General features: G+C 42.8%; 1 protein-coding gene across 1 annotated transcript in view; it reads right to left on the bottom strand.

The window, feature by feature from the left end:
* Positions 1-10,000, bottom strand: part of LOC143293993 (uncharacterized) — a 348,573-nt gene that overhangs the window by 155,515 nt on the left and 183,058 nt on the right. The window contains exon 4 of the mRNA XM_076605390.1: positions 86-177. The gene's annotated coding sequence lies outside the window, so the exon portion shown is untranslated. The remainder of the gene's footprint in view (positions 1-85; positions 178-10,000) is intronic.

Below are 10,000 nucleotides of genomic sequence, written 5' to 3'. Positions count from 1 at the left end.
GCCAGTTTTACTGCAATATCTCACATTATGGGCTGAAACAATATAATGAAGAAAATCAAAATAAAATTAAAAAGAAATCTCCTACCTGGCACTTGGCAGTCAGGCATCAAGCACCAGTACCTCTTTCTCGCAGAGTCATCAATCAGCTGGTTCCTGGTCCCGAACATCAGAACCAACCTGAAAGTGGAAGAAAGAAAATCGATTGAGAACGTTTTAGATGTGTGTGTTGTCAGTTCACACACAGTAACAGAGGGAAGAAGCACACGCATCGTGACCAGTCGCTAAAAATCACAATGGCACCTGAGCTAGCAGTATGAGCAGCATCGGCATCAGCATGCTCAGCATTATCAACAGCAAAATCGTGATGATCATGATACTCGTCATTATCATCAGCAGCAACTCTGTTTATTAAGCGCATGTTCATAGCAACGTATTAAAAAAAAAAAAAAATGGGGGGAGGCAGGGGGATGGGTGGGTGGGGGGGGGGGGGGTGGGGGTGGGGGGGGGGGGGGGCGTGCATATAAACCAACAAAGCCGATGCAGCCCGGTTGAACACACTGACCATCAACCACCAAACAGAAACATCACATGAATCAAAACATTGCAAACAGTGACAATAACCAATATTTTCAGTGCGTAAGTAAAACATGCTGGCATAAATGAAATGGCAAATGTGCTGACATGAGTAAACTACATCTAAACTTACATCCCATGGATCGTTTTTATTTTCATCCTTTCGGTCCTTTAAAGCCTCCTGGTTGTGCTGCCTTTCCAGCCTGGCATGTTTTGGCCCAGGGGCATCAAAGAGGAGGCGTGCCTCACTTTAGACACACTCTTATAACAACCGCTCAAACAATAGCTACCAAACGTTATATAATGGTTGTAATAAAATCTAAACACAACTGCCAAAATTTCAAGAAAAGGGGTGCAATATTGTGTGTGTACATTTAGATTAAATCATTGAATACTTCTTGTGCAGTAAGACTTTCACATTTTGCCATCGCGAAACGGAAAATCGAAACAGAAAAGAAAATCCAACAACAAAATATACCAATCATTCGAACTACTCAGCAAAACTTCGCTTGCCTGTGAGGGGGGAAGTTCTGTCGCAGTTACTTCCCTTCCCTAGCAGTTTCCTTCATTCCAGCAATCTGACGAACCGGTTTATGGGAACGGGTTTCTTCCCACAAATGCGATTCGGTCTCAGGCGGAGAATGACGATCTGTGGTGCCAGCCGAACATTCGGGCGCAGGGTTGATGAGTAAAAGGACAGTGAAGTAAGAAATGTTAACTCACTTGACCACTATCATATAAGCGACAGACAAGTTCATATACACTTCTGACTTCTTTTGTTTTTGTTTTTTTTTTTCCGATATAAGCAATATATTCTAACAATGAGCCCCATAAAGAAACGAGAAAACATGCCTAACAGCGGCTGTCATGTCTTCTACATTTTAAAGTGAAAGAGTTGTCTCGACCCTATCACTATAAGTGGGGGTCACAATGATGCCACGCCACTGTTATTAAGTCAAAGGGGCCACGTTTACGTACATCATCATCTTCCTTTTAAGAAATGAGGAGTGTCGCTGTCACTGAGTGGTTTAAAAAGTTCGAAACCCCTTGACCCCTAGAGCCAACCACACGTTTAAAGTCTTCTCCACAACGAGTCCAAGAGGAGAAAATAAAGGTGCACACCAACGACACTAAGTATGTGTCTGTCTTCTGCCTCTCTTTCTCTTCAGGCAACCACCTATAAATGAATAAACCATGCAGCCATCCTTATTTCTCTCTCTCCTTCCTGGACCCTGAACTGTTTGTCTTTTTAAGGTGGTAGAAGAGAGGAGGGATAAACCAATCCCTTGGCAGACTGCATGACCCAACCTTACTAACACACGTTCCCCCTGCCAGACAGAATTGCCTTTCATCCCGAAACCATTCCGTTTCTGTGCACACTGCGACTGAGCATTTCTGAACTATGAAAGAGAGTTGATGCCTCCCCCAGTTACCTGAAAGTCGAAGACACGATGATCTGAGGAATCCTGCGTCTATTTAGGGACCATTCCCCTCCACCAGTAAAAAAAAAAAAAAAAAAAAAAAAAAAAAAAAAAAGTCAACACAGGAGTGCCCTGCGCTCAGTATCAAAGCGAAAGTCTGCTTTGTCTGGGAAAGGCAGAGAATGGGCTGCTCGGAAAGAACCATGGGGACAGCAGAAGAGTAGGCTAGGACAAGAACTACACGGTCGCCAATATGGATTCCAGGGTTTGCTTCCTACTTTTCTCGAAATTGGTTCTATTTTGGTGAGGTTCATTATCATCAGCGTCCTTTGCTTTCACTTCACTCCACCTGCTTTCTCTTCCTTTCTTTTTGTCTCCCTGTCTCGCTTTCTTCTCCCAGGAGATAGCGATGGCTAAAGTGGAAATGGATGCAGTCTGCAGTGAGGTTTTACTGCATGCTGCCTACAGCCCCCAAGACATATTCAATCACTTTCTCCACACACGCCTACACACACACAGTATATGTGGAAGCACAGAGTTAGCTACACGTTAACAGTTTATTCATATTTACACCCTGTTATAGTGTGGAAAAAAACCCCACAAAAAACAACAACATTGTAATAAACGCTATTAGTTTATAATAAAAGAAATAAAACATTATTATAAAATATGATAAACATGAAATATGGTCAAGTAAGTCACGTCCTATTTATCGTTAGACAGAAGTTCGATTGTTCTTATCTACTTTGCTTGAAACGTCTTTCCCATGGGGCAAAATTCCAGTTCATCCACCAGCCTTTTTGACTGACTATTTCTGTGCGCAGAACAGCTGACCATTACCGGCTTTGAAACAGACCCGAGCTGATCTATTGAACAAACATACATGCACACGCACGTAAGCGCACGCGCACGCATACATATGCACTCATACAAATGTGTACATGTACATTTGCAAATACAAACTCACAAAGTCGCTCTCGAATTCAGAGAGAGGGAGAGAGTTTAGGAGTGCTTGTTCTGATCCAACGTACCATGGGCGCCACTACTGATTTCAGGGTGATTTGAGTGTGAATTTTCTCCTTAACTTGAGCGCAGACTTGCCGGTAATCTGAACCCCTGCCTGCGTGGAAATAGCACATTAAAAACGGTCAAGTATTGAAAAGTCAGCTGGCGAATATGGGCAACGCGTGAACGTGAAATAATTGTCCAGGCTGAAATGTGTGTGTTCGCAGATCCATTTTCTGTAAAACTATCCCATATTCACGGCATAAAAACAAAGAAACAGGTGAGCATTCAGGTCGTTTATCTTGAGGCAGCAGCAGATAGTGCTGTCAAACTCAAGCAACGTTCTGCTGCATCGAAAGCCGGTAAAACAGTTAACACACTTGACACCAAAACTAAAATAAATCATGATGGTTCCTGTATGGTGGTTAATGAAAAGCTCTTTTAAAAGTTCTGTTCAACAATTCCGAGACACATTTTAATTCTGAGTTTCAAATCTGAAAAAAAAAAAAAAAAAATCGGGCGTGAAGTTGATACTTCTTTTCCAATGTCCATAAGACCTGGCGAACACTTGTGTCAGCAGACTCATTCTGTACTTCGGCTCTTCGGGATCCATGCGCATTGATCATTGTCAGTCCAGTGGCTGCACGACTCTCCTTTCAATAGGACCCTGATGACTTCCCTGCCCCGGGGACAGTGACTGTCACGCCGCATGACAACATGGATGGAGCCTGTGAGGAGAAAAACTTAAGGAGACCGATAAGACCCTTAGCGTGCTCTCTTTAATGATGCCCAGCATTTTAGGGGGGCGGAGGGGGGGGGGGGGGCAAAAATAAATCACGAAAAGAACTAACCTCTGTACTTCATCCCCGCATTGATTCCGCGGCCTCCTTTGCCCGCACACACACACACACACACATACACTGAGGATGCAGTGTTGTGATGAAGGCTCGATCAAGCAAGGATAAGTCTGCAGGGAAATCTAAAGGCCACGGACGGGGGAAGATTAGCAGAGGACCGCTTCGGTTGGAGCTGATTGGGACCGAGCTGGATGACTGTAAAGGGAAAAGAGGAACATGAGCTGGAAGAGATTTAATCTAGTAGGCAATCGAAAATATTGTTTATCACTAAATAAAATCAATGTGTACTACATAGTCTTAACCCCTTCCCATCCCCCAACCCCCCGCCTAATCCCCCCAAAATGCACAGGAGTTTGGAGTCCAGACCAACGCTTGAAAAACGAAGCATCGGAAACATGACAAAATGGTCGGCAGTATGGTCAGCGAAGAGCAGCTTCACATTCGGTAAATCCAGTCCATGATACGTTAATACTTAACGTTAAATCTACGTTAAACTAAACAACTCACTTCCCAATGATAAGAAAGGTGGTAATATTGATGGCTGTAAGATTTAGAAGCTCTGATCTTTATATGGGATTTTCGTGGACATTCGTTATTAATGAAATTTGTGTAAACCCTAAGAAATGCCTTATTCAGTAAAACTAACGTCACGATAGCACGTTTGTAAACTTTGGAACAACCTGATTCATTTCAAATGCCAGTGAAACTTGACAAGCCAGCAGACACTATCTGTATTACAAGACTTGGGGATTTACATGCATTAATCACTGTCAGGACCAATGTCTGCAAAACCATCTGTTCAGTAGGAATCGGGTGCCTTCCCTTTCCCCAGGGACAGTGACTGGTAAAATACATGGGTGGGATGGTGAGAAGGAGATTTGTGAAAACACACACACACACACACACACACACACACATTAGGTGAAGACACTCTTAAACTATTCCTGGCAGGTAGAAAAGTTTGGGGCACAAACCAATGAAGATAAGAACAAGTCTCTGTACGTTTTCTTCTCCTGGGGCCAGTTGCATTGCTTGGTTCTAACTTTTTGACAGTCACACGTGACTAAATGCCTACGTTGACCGAACTACGCCATTGGTCAGTTCTATACTACACACAGTTAGTAGCGGGTTGCAACCATACTGGGCTCTTCCGTCCGAGCAATGCAACTGGCTCCTGGATTCCATGGCTGCATGTGCACACAGAAAGGACCGACGAGTGTGCGTGTGATAAAAGTTGGATCAAAAAAGGCAAGATCTGCGTGGAAATGCAAAGATGCCTGCGTGGCGTTAATAATCTCAGGCTGGGAAGATTAATCGTTTCAGCCCCTGCCGATGTTCATGTTGCAGGGGGTAATAGAGATGGAAAACACAGGGAAGTAATTAAAAACAAAAAAAATAAAATAAAATAAACAAACAAATAAGCAAATGTAAAAGAAACACGGCTGAATGAGCTTTGACAGTTCCCAGTGCCAAATAAACCTGACAAAATTGCATCTGTATGCCAGCTCCAGAGGGTCCATAGGCATTAATCGTTGTCAGCCAAATTTCCTCCAAGATTCTCCAGTCCAAAGCACCTTGGCCATTTCTGTCCCCGTGGGACAGAGGCTAACAATGTGCATGACAACATGGATGGAGCAGGAAGACAGAAAGAAAACAAAGAGAAGACTTTTGAAACGAAACGAAACGTTCAAATAGTGCTGTTGTCCCAGGATCATGGAAATGTGAGTGTGTGTGATGGGTGAGCAGAGAGAATGGGGGCGGGCAGATGAATAGTCGTGGTGTGGTTCGAAAGGGAGAATAACTGCCGATTTTTGCCCCTTTTACCTTTTCTATCCAAAACTTTATTTTACATTTTTACAAAATCTATGGCATGCAAATTACAATTATGCTCCTTTTTACATGTATGTATTCTAAGTGGAAATTGCTGTTAGCCATTTAATCATGTGTGTGTCTGTGTGTCTGTGTGTGTTTGTGTGAGTGTTGGAGTGTAACAGTTGTAATATTGAAAGTATATCACTTTGTGAGTTTTATGCATTGTGTTTTTATAATGCTAATGATTCTGTTCTATTTTTCTACCACTATTTATATGCTTTCTTGTTTCACTGGATTGTAAAGCGCTTAGAGCTTGCTTATGCTTGTATTATAGCGCCATATAAAAAATATAATATTATTATTATTTACGCATGCGTCTCCGGATTTCCCTGCAGATCTCACCTTCCGTGACGGATTGAGGCTACACTACTCGCACAAGGTCCTCTCTGCAGAACACGCGATGGAATGAACGGAAACGAACAGACGTTACTAATTAACTTTTTTTTCAAATATTTCCCTCGTGTGAGGAATAGTTGAGGAGTCAGCGCGCAATAAAGACTTGCACAGCATTTCTGAAGACTGACCGCAGTGTTTCAGTATCAGCTGATGTTGGTGTTGCTAGGAAACGACCGACGATAGAGTATTCCAATGATATGATGGATTCCATTCACACACTATCAAATTAAGCATCAAAATAACATTTCAACACAAGCATACAAATATAAAATGTTAGAGTATGCCTTCGTGACAACACTAACATCTGTTATTCTTTGAGAAAAAAAAATGCGGTGTATAAATAGCCTTTGTTGGATAACATTCATTAAAAAACACACAAAAAAAACACGTCTTATTGACGCACTTATTCCGTGCCATGACTAATTCACCTGTCGCTGGCTGTTAAAATCAGAAGATCTGAAGCAATGGATTCAAGGGAATATCTTAATAAAACCGCACTTAAGATTAAGCGCAAGAAACATCTAGCTGTATAAGAAACTGATCAAAGCTGTTTACACTCAAAACTAAGAGGCTGAGAAAATGGGGGTCAGGAGGGGGCGGCGAAAGTTCCAATACAGCAGATAAAACACAAGTTCTTTTCAGTTCAGTTCAACACGTTCATCCCGTCTTTGAGTGGAGCTGAGCATTCTGACGGAAAATTGCAGGAACAACCCGGCGTGGTTCCGAACACCCGTGAAAAAAAAACCTGGTGAGTGGGCGCTTTTTTTTTTTTTTTCTTTTTTTTTTCTACGTACTCCGCCAGCATTCCAACTCCCAATTCCCGTGGGTCCACATGCACTGATCGTTGTCAGCCCAGTCTCTGCAGCACCGCCAAATTTCTCCAGGACCCCACGATTTCTCTCCCCGAGGGTGGGGGGTAGTGACTGCGAATGTGTACAACACCAGTCGAAACGTAAAGAGAAAGATAAGACCCCTTAGCCTTCAGACGCATTTAACTATTCCTGACATGGTGAGAACTTCGGAGCAAAAAGAAATGAAGATAGGGCTGGCCCCTGTGCTTTTCCCCTCATTGTGATTCCACGGCCTCCTTTGCACACAGACGTAACCTACTGTCTGACGAGGTTTCGATCAAGGAAAGACCAGGTCTTCGGGGAAATCTAAAGATGCATACTCGGTATCGATAGTCCCAGACAGGGAAGATTAACGGTACAATGCGTATGCTGTCACTGTTGCTGACTTCGCCGTGAGACGACAAGGGGTGGAGGACACTATTGATAAACTAAATGGAATTAAAACCGACAGCGGAAAGTATTCACTATCTACGTTTTGTATATTTCTCATCATGTTTATGACAGGTGAGTAAGGCGTCGGGTGATTTTAAAGAAATAAATTCTGAACCACCACTCTTTCACACATAGTTAAAATGATTCTTATACAAAAGATATAACAGTTTGACATTAAGATTAAATACACTGAAATATAGCAATTGCCATGTATCAGACAGCGTCATTAAAACACAAAATCAATTTTCGACGGAACTGATGAAGATCACTATAAGACCACACACACACACACACACACACACACACACACACACACACACACACACACACACATACAGAGAGAGAGAGAGAGAGAGAGAGAGAGCAACACACACACACACACACACACACACACACACACACACACACACACACACACACAAACAAACAAACACACACACACACACACACACACACACACACACACACACACACACACACGTGCGCGCGCACGTGCTAAGAATAAGCATGTTGTTCGCTCATTTGTTTAATAACATTGATAACATGACTGTCATAGTCAGAAGCTGACAACCTATTTGCCGAAATGGGTCAACAGGATCTCTTAAAAAACTTACATACGCTTCAAATATGTTCAATTGGATCATAAACCCCTTTTTTTTCCCATAATTTAGCACATTAAACATTTTTTTTAAAATCCGATACAGCAGTTGAAACAAAAGTTCAACTTCATGTAAACACATACAGAACTTTAAACTGGATTGACCATTCTGACGGAAAGTTGTATGAATACTTTGATACATCCCCAGATGAGGTGAAACCTTGTGAGAAGGCCGATTAGTGTCAGCTCGGTCCATCTACGTCCCAACTCATCTTCTGTCGTTCCATAGGTATTGATCGTTGCCAGCAGTCTCTGCAGGATCCTCCACTGAACGACTTTTCTGCCCGAACGACAGTGAGTGACAAAGTACACACCAGCAAGGATGGGATCGGAAGAAAGTTTAGAAGATCGATTGGGCACTTAGCGTTGAGACACTATCTAGTCACGCTATGAATTTTTACAACAAAAGATACAAGATAGCACACGTTTTCCACTGTGATTTATTTCAGTATTAAGGACCTATTTGAAAACCTAAAGAGTAATGTAGGATCAAGGATGAAAAGGCTTAGAGATAAATCGATTGATGCTTGTTTGGCGGTAATAATCTAAAAGGGAGAAGAAGATTCACGGACATGGAATGGATATATATATATATATATATATATATATATATATATTTAATAAAGAAGTGTTTGTTGTAAAATAAGTCTCACGTTTGATAAAAGGTGTCTAGCTTTTCAGGACATGTGTCTGTCGTCAGGGACTGTATTATTCAAATTCCTCCCCTGTTGGGTTCACAGGCACGGACCCATGTAAGCCCAGACTCTGCAGATTCTTCCAATCAGCAGGGCACCGACAACTTTCCGTTCCCCCCGAGGGACAGTGACTGACAAAGTACAGGGCAGCACAAGACAGGACAGGAACAGTTAAAAGAGAAATGTAAAACCCTTAGTGAACACAACCTCTCTTTTGTCATTCCTCATACGACAAGACTCTGTGTGTGTAGGGGGGGGGGGGGGGGTTGGAGGGGGGGGGGGGGGGCAGGGGGGATGGGGGGGAGGGAGAGAAAAGAAATGAAGATAAGAATTAACTTCTGCACATTTTTCCTCATTTTGGTTCCAAGGCAGCATTTATGGAACACCAGAGACTGTGTGTGTGCTGTGTACAGACCACTCCCTCGCCATTCATCGCACGACAAGACTGTGTGTGTCCGGGGGACAGAGAGGGGGGGGGGGAGAAAAGAAATGAAGATAAGAATTAACTCCTGCACAATTTTCCTCATTTTGGTTCCAAGGCAGCATTTAAGGAACACCAGGGACTGTGTGCTGTGTACAGACAACTCCTTCGCCATTCCTCGCACGACAAGACTGTGTGTGTCCGGGGGACAGAGAGGGGGAGGGGGGGAGAAAAGAAATGAAGATAAGAATGAACTCCTGCACATTTTTCCTCATTTTGATTCCATGGCAGCATTTAGCACAGCACACCAGGGACTTGGTGTTGTGCTGTGAAGGCTCGATCAAGGACAGGCGAGGTCTGCAGGGAAATTTGGAGACGCCTGCTTGGCGTTCGCTATCGCAGACAGGAAAGATCAATCACATACGGCTTCAGCAATATATTAACAATGCCGATGTTACTATCAAACATTCGATGAAACTGAAACGCCCGGAACAGATCGAATCTTGAATCCAAATGAAACGTTTCTATTTAAACAAAAAAGTAACAAAGACAAACAGAAAGGAACAGAGGAAGACATAAAGAAAAGAAAAGAAAACGTGGGTAGGAATGTAACGGAAAGAGAAATAGACCAAGAGAGATATAGACAGAGACAAGAGATACGGAGAGAGGCAGAGACAGTGAAAGACAGAGACAGAGGGAAGACAGGTAGACAGACAGACAGACAGATGTGACAGAGACGGAGAGAGAAAATAACAAGATGAAGCACATTCAAAATATTTCTGCTGGTACAGATAAGTTATGGTCCATATCAGTTTGCTT

The sequence above is a fragment of the Babylonia areolata genome, chromosome 1, assembly GCF_041734735.1.
Source record: "Babylonia areolata isolate BAREFJ2019XMU chromosome 1, ASM4173473v1, whole genome shotgun sequence".
NCBI classification, from domain to species: Eukaryota; Metazoa; Mollusca; class Gastropoda; order Neogastropoda; family Buccinidae; genus Babylonia; species Babylonia areolata.
The sequence above is the reverse complement of the archived record's forward strand: the minus strand, read 5'-3'. Positions and strand labels throughout refer to the sequence as shown.